We start from the raw sequence: 15,811 nt of genomic DNA on the forward strand, positions 1-15,811 counted from the left end.
TATAACCTACTTTCTTGCATGGGTTAATGATTTGAATAGCATTTCTCCAAAGAAAATATACAAATAACTAATAAGCACAGAGAAAATGTTCAACATTGCTAGTCATTAGGGAAATGCCAACCAAAATCACAATGAGATACCCCTTCACATCCACTAGAATAATGATGAAAATAGATAATAACAAGTATTGGCAAGAATATGGAGAAATTGGGATTCTCATACATTGCTGCTGGGAATGGAAAATTAAAATGGTGCAGGAACTGTGCAAAACAGTTTGACAATTCCTGGTGGGTTTACCATATGATCTAACAATTCTATTCACAGAAACTATTCAATAGAAATGAAAACATATATCCACACAAAAACTTGTACATATTTTGAATAACTCTGCTATGAACACCTGCATTGCTGGTGGGAATGTCAATTGGCACAGCCACTCTGAAAAACTGTTGGGCAGTGCAGCATCTCCTAGAGTTGGACACATAGGCAATTCCACTCCAGAATATATTCCTGAAAGATATGGACCAGAATGTTTTTAACCATACTATTTATAATAACCCCAAGCTAGAAACTACTAAGTACTTATTAACAGAAGAATGGATAAATACATTGTGGCATTTTCACACAATGTAATACTGTGTTGAAATGAGAGTGAGTGGTCTACAATAACACATAATAATAGGAGTCAATCTCACAAATATCATGCTGAGTAAAGAAGTCAGATCTCAAAGCGTATATACTATGTAATTTCATTTAAATGAAGTTCACAAACAGGTGGAATGAATTGATACTTACTTGGGTGAGAATGAGTTGGATTAGTGCTTACCCCTGGAGGCCAGTGACTGGCAAAGGGAGTGAAGGACTTACGAGATGCTATTGATGGTCTATTTCTTAATCTGGGTGCTATATAAATGGGTGCGTTCAGTTTGTAACAATTCAGTGGGCTCTTATGATATATGTATTTTACTAATGTGTATCAATTTAAAAGTTAAAAATTACCAAATATGAAAACAGCAAAAAAAATCTAGGAATAATTTAACAGAGATGGGCTAGCCCTTTATTAACAAAATTATAAAACGTTATAGAAAGACATTAAAGAAGACCTAAATAAATGAAGAGAGAGACCATGTTCTTGGATAGGAAGACACAATATCATCATCATGTCAGTTCTCCCTAAGTTGGTATGTGAATTTAATGTAATTCCAATTAAAATCTCAATAGTATTTTATTTTCTTTAACAAGCTGATTCTCAGATTTATATGGGAGAGCAAAAAGGTCACGAATAGCCAACACATTCAGATTTTAAAAAGAACCATCAAACCAGTGGTGGATTTACCAGACCAGGTATCACGATTTACCATAATGATATGGTAATTAAGGCAGTGTGATATTAGCATAGAAATGAAATGAAAAAGAGAGCCCAGAAATAAAGCCTCACATATGTAGAAGCTTGATATATGACAGACCAGATGCTGCAGATGTGCAGTGCTAAGACAACTGGTTATCCATATGGAAAAAAAGGGAAATTAGATTCCTACCTTATACAATACACAAAAACCAATTCCAGATGGAACAAAGGCTTAAATATAAAAGGAAAAACTATAAACTATTGGAAGTTATATAAGAGAATATATTTATGACCTCAGGGTAGGAAACGATTCCTTAAGTAAAGCACAATAAATACAAACCATAAAGACAAAGATTGATCAATTTAACTATATTAAAATTCAGAATTTTGTCCCTTAGGAGACTCCATAAAAAGAATAAAAAGATAAGCCACAAACTAGGAGAAGAGAGTTGAAACACAAAAAACTAACAATAGATTGAGTAGCATCTAGAATATATAAATAAGAATCAATAAGAAAATGACAATTTAAAAAGGCAAAAGACATAAACAGAGATTTTATAGAAGAGGAAACATAAATGACTTACAAGTGTAGGAAAAGAGGGTCAACTTCATTAGTAATGAGGGAAATGGAAATGAAAGCCACAAGATACAAAATTACACCCTAATGAGACGGGCAAAAATTAAAAAGTCTGACAACACCAAGTATTGGTGAGGATATGGAGGCATGGAACTCTCTTCCACTGCCAATGGGAGTATAAATTGATGAAACTATTTGGAAAGTAATTTAGCATTACCTAGTAGAGTTGAACATGCAAAAACCCTATGACTCGAATTCTACTTCTAGATAAAGGCTCTTTTGCACATGTGCACCAGGGACCACTTTAAAGAGTGTTCATAGCAGAACTGTACTAGCCTTCAAAGAAAAACAATTCAAATGTCCATCAGCTGTAAAATAACTAAATTCCAGCATGTTCAAACAAGGAAATACTATACAGCGATGGAGTGAACAAACTACAGCTGTGTAAAAACACACAATAATGTCAAAACAATGCTGGGTGAAGGCAGTAAGTTACAGAATAATTCATACAGCATCATTCAATTTATTTACATTTTTTTTAAAAAGTACCCATTTTAATGTATACTTTTACGATTTTTGGCAAACACAGTCATGTAACTATTATCACAAATTAGTGTGTTTCATTATTCAACACTGATATCTGTTGCAACATATATGATCCCTGAAAAATTATGCTAAGTAAAAGAAGCCAGTCACAAAACACCACGTATCATCTGATTCTGCTTATATGAGCTATCTGGAGTAGGCAGATCTATAGTGATGGAAAGCCAGATTAGTGGTTGCTGGGAGATATGGGGAGAGGGGAATGAGGAGTGACTGCTGATGAGGACAGGGTTTTTTTTGGGGGGTGATAAAAATGTTCCACAGTTAGATAGTGGTGATGGTTGCACACTGTGGGGATATACTAAGCACCCCTGAATTGTTAATTGTAAAAGGGTAAATTTTATGATATGTGAATTATATCTTAATCACAATAAAAAATACATATCAAGTGGTAAAACTTATTTAATTCCTTATTTATTTATGAGATAGGGTCTTCCTCTGTCACCCAGATGGGAGTGCAGTGGTGCGATCACGGCTCACTGGAGGCTCAGCCTCCCGGACTCAAGCCATCCTCCTACCTCAGCCTCCACAGTAGCTGGGACTACAGGCGCACACCACCACGTCTGGCTACTTTTTAAATTTTTTGTTGTAGAGATAGTGGTCTCACTATGTTGCCCAGGCTGGTCTTGAGCTCCTGGCCTCAAGCAATCCTCCTGTCTTGGCCTTCCAAAGTGCTGGGTTTACAGGCATGAGCCACAGTGCCCTGCTGGTAAAACTATTTTTAAAAGTAAAGACTGGTTAACTAAGAATCAAGGTATAGTTGCCTCTGGTGTGTGGAGGCTGGAAGTTACTACAGGGAATGGTGGCGGGGGGGACAGTTCTAATACACTGGCAATATTTCTTTTCTTAGTTCAGGGGATGTGTACATGGTGACAGTATGACTCCATACACCATACGCCTGTCTCTGTGCACTCCCATTATGTATCATGTATATTATAATAAATAATTACTATAAAATGAGGGAGTTGGATTAGAATGACCTCCCAGAGTCCTCTGCCCAGATGGTCTCCTGCTCTGGGGAAGTGACAGAGGAGTGGAAGCTGGGGAGCTACAATGCGCCCATTGTTGGTGTGGACATTGCAACGGAAAGGAGCCCTGCCAGGCTGACCTCAGGGGTGGTCTCTGGGGACTGCTGGCTGGCCGTCCCCTGGAAGTCCTAAGGGGGCTGTCAGCACGTGGCCTCTCAGCCAGGCACACTCAGACACATGTGGCCCCCACCCAGAGCCTGCATCTTGGTGTGGGTGAGGGTATTCTTGTGAATAAAGTGTGTGAATATGATGGATAAACCTAAATACTGCATTACTGACCTGCAAGGACAACTCAGCACTCATGTTGGGGTGCTCACATTCTCTCCTGGAAGGGGGACTGAGTAGGAGCCAGTATCAGCAGCAGGAAGTGGCTTCGTGTGCTCAAGTGGGGCAGGGCACATCCCTGTCACACCTGGGTGACCTTGCATGAGGCTGGAATCTTCATTGTCATTGATAAAATTTCCTGCCTCTCTCTCCTCAACAGGGACGACATGTCCTTCATTTAACCAACAAATGTTTATCAAGTGCTACCGTGAAGAAGGTTCCATCCTGGGCAGTGGGGACACAGCATTGAACAGAAGAGAGCTTAAAGTCAAACCATGAAGGTGAGATATAACCAATAAACAGCTAAAAATAAAGTTACACATTGTGATAAATGCAAGGGAAACTCATCTGTTCCATGTGCCAACCACTCCTAGACCCTAGAGAAGTGCCTGGCATAGGCATGGCCAGTAATAAATGAATGATGAGAGACTGCATGAAGTGGATTTGTTACATGAATGACAATGTGGCCAGTCCACAGGCAAGGGCTGCCTCTCCACTGCCCTCCTGGGCACTGCCAGTGTTGGTCTGGGCACATCATCTTTCTCCACTCTTCTGTGATCAGCCAGCCCCTCTCCCCTCTGACCTACACATTGCTTCTTTGGACCTTTCCATCAGCACATAACTCAGTTTTGCTGATGTGGGGACCAATCTGTCTCTGAAGGTCACTTTGCTTATTACTGCCCTGGTCTAATTTCCCAGGAGAGCATGCCCCTGAGGCTACTGACATTGACAACACTTATTTGGCTATCACAGCGCAACCAGGAGAATCATTAGAATAGCCTAATGATGAGATGGTGATCACACCCCATACATAAGTATGTATCCACTGAGGAGCAGTAATGCACCTAGGATTTAAATGACATGATCTCTTAGCACAGCGCTTAGAATGTACTAAGTCTCAATAAATGTTAGCTATAATATTATTATTATTACCATGGTTCAGAAAAGGGAGAGAGGGCTGGAGAACCTGGAACAAGCTTCATGGAGCAGGCAGAATGACTCCCTTAAAAGCAGAGTAAAAATTAGATAGGTGAGAAGGATGGCAGCAGTGGGGGAAATCGAGGCAGGGGATAGGGAGGGGTGGGTGAAGGTGGTGGCTCATTGGTGAGGAGCCCTCCAGGCCAGAGCATAAAGTTGGAGCTGAGGAGATGAGGGATGAGGAAGGATAGGTGAAGGGACCTGATGGGGTGAGGATGGGCTTTGAACCTGCATGTAAAAAGCTCTTTACCCCAGCAGAGACCAGAATTCTCTGCAACCTGCTGAAGGGCTTCTTGAAAGTCTCACCCATCACCTCCTGAGATCACCCAGCCACATGTGATGAATATATGAGGCAGTTGCCATTTTGGAAAGAGCATCATGTGGAGAATAAGGAAGACTCAAGGTCTCATCCTAGCTCTGCCTCGAACTGGATAAGTGATACCATGCTGGTTCCTGTCTTCTACAGACCTCAGTTTCCTTATCTGTAAGATGGGGAGAGGGCAAGTACCTGAACTTTGAAGTTCCTGATCTCTACAAAAACAAAAAACAAACCAAAATACCCACCCAACTCTAACCTTGCTACTCGTGTTTCAAAGCTTTTGGGGGGGGCCAAAGCTTCCGGTATTTTATTTGGTTGGAGTTCATGGAGAGGTTGCCATGAGCTGACCCTGTCTTACTTTTAGGTCTGAAAATTAACAAGGCAACTGTTGTCTCTGGTTCTGAATTTCAGAACTAATAGTTTTTTTAAAACCTCTTTAAATGCAAATTGGCTCCAGACTAGCCCACAGGCGGCTGTGGGGTGGTGGAGGAAACTTTGGTCTTGGGATCAGTGGATGGGGGTAGAGTGCTGGCTCAGCCACTCACCATCCACTAGATCTTAATCAAGACATTTAACTTCCATGACCTCAGCTTTCTCGTCCCGACAGTAGTGTGGGAGGTCAGATGGACTGTGACCATAAGCATGTGTGACGGAAGTTAGTCATTACAGTCTTATCTTGTTTTTTGTTCAAAGTGTTGAAATTTGGTCATCACAAGTCTTGTGAGCCAGGGTGGATACTATCATCTCCATTTCCAGGCTGGGAAACTGAGGCTGAGAAAGGGGAAGTGAATTTTCTAAAGTCCCACAGCAATGGCAGAGCTAGGATTATAAAGCCACTTTTTGTCTCCTCTGCACCATGACAACACTCCGGAAAACCTGCATTTTCACAACCACCATGCATGGAGATTTTGAATTCTCCATTCTTGTCTTGCAGACACAGATGAGGCCAGGCTGGTTTCTGCAGTGCTGAGTGGATGGAGTATTCCCTGACATCTGTGCTGCTGGGACAACCTGGCAGGGCCTCCTTGGGAGCAGCTCTCCAGCCTGGTCCATGAGCAAGAGCTCCTCCCCCAATCAGAGATGACCATGGCCCAGGAAGGCAAGGCAGGGCCATGTGGCTGTTGACCACAATCACCGGCAGGCCCCTGATTCCAGTAGCTGTCCCGGATGCTGCAACCCAGGCCTGTAATTTCTAGGCTGGGTCTGGACCAAGAGCAACCCCAGTGCTGAATCAGTCACTCAATCAGTCCTATCTTATTATTTCTTGGCTCCCTGGCGGCACAGCTTTGCCTCCGGGAAGTAGTGCTCAGGAGTCTGCCTTCTGCTTGGCATGCCTGGGGTCTCCTCACTGTCTCCTGTCCTGCTCCCCAGAGCTCTCTTGCCTGGAGGAATCCATGACCCTCACTCCCTACCCTTCCCCCAGCCTCCCTCTGGCCTCTCTCATCAATTGCAAACCTTTCTGGTTCCATCCCACTGGCTGAATTATGCATTTCTTCTCCCCAGAGGGCCCCGGCTGGGGTTTCTGCCAGACAATCTGACAATCTATGCAGATAACTGCAGGGCACTTTCCCACACAAAAAAATGGGAAAATGGCGCAGAAATTAGAGAACTTGCCTCTCTTCTTCACCCTCCTCCAGTGCCCCACCGTTTCACAAAATGCCTGAGCTAAGCCAAAGAGGAGACGGTCTTAGGAGGACGACACAGGGACTTTGTACCACCTTCAGGTGCCTACTTCTTTCTTAGGTGGGCCAATAAGCTGACCTTCCCTTCCTGGGCCCCAGCGCCCTGCAGAAGAGGCGGAGGACTCGGGCTGGTGAGGGAAGACCTGGTGTCCTAAAAGACCTTGGCATCTGCCACCATCGTCTCGATGGTGATGGCACTGGAGCATATAATCACTGCCCAGCAGGACTCACCGCATCCCCACTAGTCCCCCTTTATCTCTATCCCACACTGAAGCCAGAGTTTGCTTCCTGAAATGTAAATCTGTTTTGACTTGTCTCTGGTCTCCCTGTTAAAACCCATCAATGGTTCCCTACTGCTCTCGAGGAATTGTCTGTCATGATTCCAAGGCCCTGCCTTGCCTGCTCACTTAACCCCAGCTTCTTGTGGGCCATTGGCCACCCCCATGGCTGCTCAGACCCCACCAGTCTTCAGCCAGTTCTCCAGGGCCACACTCCCTCCCATTGCAGGGCCCTTGTTCATGTTATTCTCTCTGCCCAGAGCACTCTTCCCCATCTGCTACCTGAACAACACCTGCTCAACCTCAGAACTTGGTCTCTGGGTCTCCAAGCCCAGTTCAGTCCCAGGCCTTCAGGCTCTGTCCCCCTCATAGCACCACAAAACTCCTTATCACAGCAGAGTCATGGTGCAATTGCATGTTTGTCTGTGTGGTTATCTGATTGTCTGTCTCCTCCATAAGAGCAGGGAGCTTGTCTGCTTTTCCCCATTCCTATATACCCAGTACCCAGTACCCTGTGTGGCCTGGAACAAGTGTTCAATTAAGATATGTAGTGTGGGAGAAGGAAATGCTGAATCTGCCTGGTGCCAAACTCCTGCGGTCCAAGAGCTCCCAACAGAGGTCACATGATGTGCCCAGAGGAAGACACAGCAGAGTTGAGAGCTGTGGTTGGTTCAGTCCCGTTGCAAGTATGCAAAAGACATGTGTGTGCATCCTCAGGAAGTGTGTGTGCTTATGTGCGTTCACATCCAGTGTATGTATGAGTAGGCATCATCCATGGCCTAAACTCCTGGCAGGCCCAAATCTCTCTACTACATACCTGACAGAGGCTCACCAGCCTTTCACTGGACATTTTCCAGTGACCAGGGAAGCTTCTTCATAGGGAGGTAGTATTTTAAAATATAGACCCTGAGGTCAAATGGGCCTGGGCTGAAATCCCAGCTTCAGCACTGAGCATACTGTTTAAATATTTGGGGACCCAGCCAGGCACAATGGCTCACACCTGTAATCCCAGCACTTTAGGAGACTGAGGTGGGAGGATCACTTGAGCCAACGAGACTGAGACCAGCCTGGGTAACATAACCTGGGTAACACACGGGTGTGTGTGTGTGTGTGTGTGTGTGTGTGTGTGTGTGTGTGTATTTATTTATATTTGAAGCTTCAGCTTTCTTTCTTGAAAAAGGGGGATGATGATTTCTACCTTAGAGGATGATAGTGAAAACTAAATGTAATACTGCATTTAATGTACTTAGCACCATGTGTGGCACGCAATAAGAGCTCAATTGCTAGTGGCTATTAGCATTGCTAAAACTAATATTTGGCTCTTCTTCTATGAGCAGTCTTTGGTTTTTTTCTCAGGTCCAACTTAATCAGCAATCAAGACTACCATGTCCCTCAAAAGCCCAAAACATTGGTGAAAACCCTAAAGCTTAATGAAGATTTTGAGGTGAGATGAAATCCAGGTAGTAATGTCATATACAACATAACAGTAGAGGTCCCCAGACATCTTTCTTATCCTGTTTGCTCTCCCCAAGTTTCTCCTACCTTGATACCTCAGTGATACACTTCCCCCACCCTTCCCCCATACAGCTCTTTACTACTCTGTCTGGCAGTTCAGCTCCGGCCCAAACTTGCATTCACCACTAAGGAAAAATGCCACAATTTTCCAGATCTCCCTTCCAGCAGTTATTTAACAATGGTAATCACATTTTGTTATGGAAGATTTCTTTTTGGGCATTTATTCCATTCTTAAGCCCAACTGCTGGTCATTGTTCTCCTTTCTAGCCCTGTGAATGCTATCTCAAAGAAGAAATGATGGTAAATATAATATTCTCCAACCTTCAAGTAAATCCTTTAACCCAATATATTGCAAGGTGAGTCTGTGATAAAATTCTTTCTTATGCGGAGCTGAAATCTGTTTCCCTGTAACTCATACCCCATGTGTAAATGCCCATGAAGTCCATATTCTCCTTCACAAAACAAATCCTTAAAAACTCACATCCATTTCCTTTAGAAAACATTCTTCAGTTTATTCTGGGATTCATTCTTGGCTGTGTGTCTGCCTGTCCTTTCAGCTTTCATAATGTCCTTTTTTCAGCTGTGGTTCCTGAGAAAACCTGATGCTTGGTTTATCAACCAACTCCCCTTAGCCTCCTTCATGACAGGTCATATCTTTGCTGAATTTTCATTTGCTCTTATAAACTCTAAGATATAGTATTTCAAATTGAGATAGGAGATTGCCATTCACTTCTAAATTGGATAGAGAGATTATTAAAATGCAGATTCTGGGCTTCATCCCAGATCTAGGAAAGCCAAGCCTCTGGGTACAGAGCACAGGAGTAAACAAACTCTCCAGGAATTATGATGCCCAGTCAAAATTGCAAACCAGAACTCTAAGGAAACCACAGATGTACCTGGTAAAATGGGGACTCCTTGCTCCTTGCACATTCTATTGCTCTTTCTCCCCAAGTGGATTTGGCTAAAGAAGGATGAAATTATTGATGGAGTTGGTGGTGAGAGGTGGTTTTTTTTGTTTGTTTGTTTTGTTTTTTTGGCTTTGGTGAGAAGTTGTTTAACAAGTAACAGAATGTTCCTTTCCTGGGGCTTTAGTAACGTTATTTCTGGAGCTACTGGGATTTCCAAAAATGCTCCAGAAGCTGATAAATTGAGCTAATTCCAAACCCGCTGGCCAGTTGCTCAACCATACTATGCATTTGTTGGTGTTCAATAATATTTACTGAGCACCTACTTTATGCCAGGACCTTGGGATACTTCAGTGAGCAAAACAGACATACATCCTGCCCTCATGGAGCTTCCTTGCTAGTAGAAAAGGAATAATCTCACAAGGGCAAAGAGGAAGAAAAGAGACATCAGCAGACGAGTGATGTTCATTATTTTGGTGCAATAAGATGCAGTGAGGCCGGGCGCAGTGGCTCACACGTGTAACCCCAGCACTTTGGGAGGCTGAGGCTGGTGGATCACCTGACGTCAGGAGCTCGAGACCAGCCTGGCAAACATGGGGGAAACCCCGTCTCTAGTAGAAATCGAAAAAAAATTAGCCAGGCATGGCTATAATCCCAGCCACACAGGAGGCTGAGGCAGGAGAATCGCTTGAAACTGGGAGGCAGAGGTTGCAGTGAGCCAAGATTGAGCCATGGTACTCCAGCCTGGGCGACAAAAGCAAGATCCCATCTAAAAAAAAAAAAAAAAAGATGCTGCCAGGCGTGGTGGCTCACACCTGTAATCCCAGCACTTTGGGAGGCCAAGGCAGACAGATCACGAGGTTAGGAGTTTGAAACCACCCTGACCAACATGGTCAAACCCCGTCTCTACTAAAAATACAAAAATTAGCCGGGCGTGGTGGCGTGCGCCTGTAATCCCAGCTACTCAGGAGGCTGAGGCAGGAGAATCTCTTGAACCTAGGAGGCAGAGGTTGCAGTGAGCTGAGATTGTGCTACTGCACTCCAGCCTGGGAGACAGAGTGAGACACCATCTCAAAAAAATGAAACAAAACAAAAAAAACATACAATGAGATGCAGGGGTAAGGAATAACAGAGAGGGATGACCCGTGAGGAGGTCATAAAGGAGAAATTCTAGGGTGGAGGAGGGATGGGGGGAGTGGAAGACTGTAAAGGTGATTAGGGACTATGCTGAGGAGAAGCTGCATCTTATGTGAGACTAGAGGAGGCCACCCCTGCAGTAGACTGGTGGCCTACACAGGCTGGTAGTAGCTGCAGCTTGCGTATGGGAATAAAGAGAGAGAAGTGAATGCCAAGGTGAGGATGGGGCACCTGATATTTAGGAAAGTGAGCTAAAAAGCTAGATTTCCAGGGAGACAGGATTTCTGTGTGGGTCCAGGTAACCTAGACAGCGCTGGGGAACCTCCAGGCAGATAATTTATAGGTCTGGGTATTCCTTATGGCATTCCAGGCCTACTGAACATGGTGCGTGGGTCCTTCTCTGGGCAACTGTGGTATAACAGAGTGAAGAACCTGGCTCCAGAGCTCACAGGAGGTACCAATTGAAGCCTGGGTTCTGAACACCTTACGGGGAAAAAAGTATCACACACATACTCACACAGGAGGACACACACCCTCAGGCATATTCACACCCACAGTCACATACACACTCAAGTACACAAGGTCACCCTCTTTCCTTTGTTGTGCTGAGATTCCTAAGGGTGGGTTGGAGGGAAGGCAGGGGACAAATACTGCTGGCAGGCTGGTTTGGGACATCTGAAGTATAGAAATGAAAGGAGGAAAGAATATTTGCAGCTTTCTGATATGTGAGCAGAGCTATGACAATCTCATTCCAGTCCAGCTCTCTACTTCTCCTAGTCTGCAATTGAACCTTTCACAGTGAATTAGTAATAATAGAATCAACAAAGGAAAGAGCTCTTCAAGTAGCACTGAATTGGCATTTAGTCCTCCTGAAAAGTGGAAAACACATTTTTGAGGCCAGATTTTTCATAGTCAGGAAGTCGTTTTAACCAAAGCAACAAGTCTAGTGACGTGTCATTTTTGACAATAAAATTTTGTATTTATTCTATTTCTGCAGTGTAATCTTTTCATCTTTGGATAAATATTTATCTTGTACTGGCTCTGTACCAGACCCTGTTCTGGATGCTAAGGATACGGTGGGGGTAAGGATGAGCCCAGCCCTCCTGGAGCTTACCGTTAGTGCAAGGTCAGGCCTGAGAGCAGAGAGGCTTTGCGTGCCCAGTAGGGCTGGGACCTTGTACTGAGCCCCTGTGGACTTTCTAGTTGTGCGGCCTCCCAGGTGATACTCCAGGAGACGCTACTGCGCCTGGCATCTGTCATCATTTGCAGAGAACGAGCCTGTGGCTGTGTGGGACTCAGGGAGGCCTCAGGACAGTGAGTAGTACAGCAGAGATCTGAATCCAGCACTATCTGCTCCCAACCACCAGGCCATGCTCTTTCTTTCGCCCACCCCGTCTCCCCAGGAAAGAGCCAGCAGATCAGGATCTCCCTGCTACTCACACTGTGAAGACAGAAGCGAGAAAGAGCCACTTTGCGTGTGGCTGGCTTCAGAAGTCAGAACAGGCTGGGGAGGTTCCTAAGGTGAGTGCTAAAGTCCCAGTTCAACTTCCTTCATTATCATATGGCCTCCAAGTCTCCCTGTCCTGGGTTTTTCTGGTCAGCCAGCTCCATTCAACAAATGCGCTGATGTCAGCTGTGTGCTGCGCACCAGGAATGCGGGAATAAATGAACCAACATGTCCAGTGTGCATATGGAACAGAACACTGAGGGTTTGATAGAGTAAAAGCAGAAGCCAGAAGAGGCCTAAGGTCGGGGGACACTTAACTCTGACAGGCAAGTGTGCCCAGACTTAAACTAATGCCTTCTTCTCTTAAGGAAGCTCCCACAGGGAAGGGATTAGCCCCATCATGTCCATTGTACCTCAGTTCCCAGCACAGAAACTGGCATGTAGTAGATGCTCACCAATATTTGGGTAAATGACTCAAAAAAGCAAGGCTGGGATCACTGAACCTGCCTTCCCTCATGCTCTCAGTGACATGACCTGTAGTTCGTTTGCCCTACTTCGGGTGCCCCAGAGAGACACAGCAACCACCACCAATGCCATCACCTAGGGTCTTGTTATTAGTGACTTCAGAGGAGCAGGACCAGGCTACTCATAAGCCTGGTTCCAGAGGTTATTGGCAGCAAAGCTAATGAGGCTTCAGTTTCAGAGCCCCCCATCTTGTGTGGGTTCTGCAAGGCTGAGGCATCCTCTGCTGAGCATGCAGGAGGAAGCAGCGGTTCAGCCATGCAGGGCGTCTGTAGCTTCTGCCCTGCTAATGCCAGCACCACCCCATATCCACAGGGCACCCTGATACCCCCCCAGGGGATGTCACTGAACGTGTGGGTCCTGCTTTTAAAGCCACAGGAAGGACTCTGAAGGAGATACAGTTATGACCCAGGCTTCACAACGTTAAATCAAGTTTAGCCTAAAGCTGTCTCCTTACATATTTTAAGTTCAGCCTAAAGTTTTTTCTGTACATCACGAACTATAATAAGTGGAGGTGTAACCAGACCGTCGCCTGTGCCAGTCACAGTGTTTAGGCCAATTAAATGTAGCCAACGTTTTGAATCATGTTCAAATAAGGCAAACACCTGAGCTGTAACCAATTCAGCTATTTCTTTATCTAATTTCTGTTTTCTGTATGTCACTTTCCTTTTTCTCCCCATAAATCTTCTTCCACCAGGTGACTGCCCTGGAGCTTCTGAGCCTACTCTGGCTTAGGAGGCTGGCTGATTCATGACTCATTAATTGCTCAATTAAACTCCTTTAAATTTAATTTGGCTGAAGTTTTTCTTTTATCAACGGTCACCTGGCTCCAAGGGCTACCAGTCCAGCAGGTGCAGATGACGGTGGCCCTAGGCATAAAGCATCGGCTGAGCAAGAGACTGCTGGGGACATTTCAGGTGTGACATTATTAGTAATAGGTCGTGGAGCTGCCTTCTCCAAACTACCATCATGAAACACAGTTTAAAAACCCATGCCAGAGGGAAGGCCGAATTATCTTTTTCTTTTCTTTGGAAGAATAATTTTATAAAATCATTATTACATGAAGAGGTGATCACAGAGTATGGGTCAGAAATGTTAAAATATAGGAAAAAAATGTGTCAGTATCATAGAGGTGTGTAAGACTGTCCATTGCTACTACCAATAAAAACTGTTATTCTTCTGGATTTTGTGATGATTGCGTTGTCATATTTTAGAAATGTGTAATTTCTTATTCTTAATAATAATAATTTTGATATCTGATTTTGTATTTACAAAAAATACAAAAATTAGCCAGGCATGGTGGCACATTCCTGTAGTCCCAGCTACTCGGGAGACTGAGGTGGGAGGATCACTTGAGCCTGGCAGGTTGAGGCTGCAGTGAGCCATGATCAGGCCGCTGTACTCAGGCTGGGTGAGAAAGTGAGATCCTGTGGCAAAAAATAAAAAAAAAAAAAAAGAAACAATTTGCCAGTCCACTGTCTTGTAAATTTGAACAAATTTGTAATTTGTATATTTTTTTCTTAGAAGGTCTCATCTCCCCTAAATTGTCTAAGCTGCGGGATTGAGATCCACACAACCTGGATATGTCTGTATGGTTCATGGCATGTGCTTATCATGGCTGTATCCATGATCTATCTTTTTATTTATGTATGTGTCATCTTTGAACCTACTACCAACAGCAAGAAGTAGAACACTGCTAACTGGCTTTTCCCATCCCATCTTCCTGCCTCCTCCTGTTGAGATCATCATTATCCTGAATCTTGTATTCATCATTGCTTTACCTTAAAAATATGGTTACCATTATATATGAATACACACACACACGTACACAAAAATATACATATATATGTGTGTGTACATGCAAAACAGTTTACCACTACACTTCTGAGGAGTAAATTGTTTAATTTGCTTTTGTTTTTATCTGTATAATCTTTATAACAATGGTATTGTGGTGTCTGTTAACTTCTCTCACTTAGGCTTTTTATTCAATAGTTTACTGGTAAAATACACCTATATTATTGTGTAGCTATAGTTCACCAATTTTGACTGCTGTAAAATATTCTACCACAATTTGTTGATTCAATCTCCATTTGATGGGCAGTACTGTGCTTTTTTTTTTTTAGGTTTTTGCTATTATAACATTGCTTTGAAAATTCTTGTATGTGTCTTCCAGTTTTGGGTATAAAACTAGGAGTAGAAACGTTGAGTTCTGAAGGGTATGTGACTGTTCAAATTTATAAGACAGTGAACTGGCAAATCGTTTTTTATTTTTTTATTTTTATTTTCTCACCCAGACTGGAGTGCAGTGGCATGATCACGGCTCACTGCAGCCTCAACTTGCCAGGCTCAAGTGATCCTCCCACCTCAGTCTCCCGAGTAGCTGGGACTACAGGAATGTGCCATCAGGACTGGCTAGTTTTTGTATTTTTTTTGTAAAGACAACCTATGTTGCCCAGGCTGTTCTCAAACTCCTGGGCTCAGGCAATCCTCTCGCCTCAGCCTCCCAAAGTGCTGGGATTACAGTCAAGCCACCACACCTGGCTACAAACCGTCTCTTGGAGTGGATGTGCTATTTTATACTCTCCATGGCAATTTGTGAGAGTGAGTACTACTCCACCATAAAAAAGGGCTGGGGGAAGACCTCTATGAACTGATATGGAATTAATTCCAGAAAATATTTTTAAGTGACAATAATTTAGGTGCAAAAGGGCATATACAGTGGGCTACCTTTTGAGTAAGAAATGGAGAAATAGGAAAACATAGCCATGTCTGCTTACCTTTATATAAAAAAAAGACAGAGCAAAGATGAGCCAGAAAACAATGAAGCTGGTTACTTACAAGTGTGGAGGGATGGGGCGGGAGGAATGTGAGAGAGAGTGACACCTCTCTGAGTATACCTTTTTGTATAGTTTTGACTTTTGGAAGCATGTAAATATTTTGTGTATTCAAAAAAATTAAATAAAATTTAAAAGAACGTAAAGGGGGAAGGTTTTTTCCCCTTCCCATTCTTTTTAACACACCAAGCTCAACTGTGTTTAAATGAACTCAACTGTATTTCAGAAAAGTACCATAACCACACAGAAGGGAAAAAAGAAAAAATGAATCCAAGAGGCGTATGAATACAGTACTCAACTATGTAACTTCACAC

General features: G+C 43.7%; 1 long non-coding RNA gene across 1 annotated transcript; it reads left to right on the forward strand.

Moving 5' to 3' along the window:
• Positions 1-10,770: 10,770 nt before the first annotated feature.
• LOC107968525 (uncharacterized) lies at positions 10,771-13,453 on the forward strand. Its single transcript, XR_001709705.4, has 3 exons — positions 10,771-10,910; positions 12,098-12,215; positions 13,361-13,453. It is a non-coding gene; the product is annotated as an uncharacterized LOC107968525 (long non-coding RNA).
• Positions 13,454-15,811: the final 2,358 nt, after the last annotated feature.

This window comes from Pan troglodytes, chromosome 16, assembly GCF_028858775.2.
Source record: "Pan troglodytes isolate AG18354 chromosome 16, NHGRI_mPanTro3-v2.0_pri, whole genome shotgun sequence".
Taxonomy (NCBI): Eukaryota; Metazoa; Chordata; class Mammalia; order Primates; family Hominidae; genus Pan; species Pan troglodytes.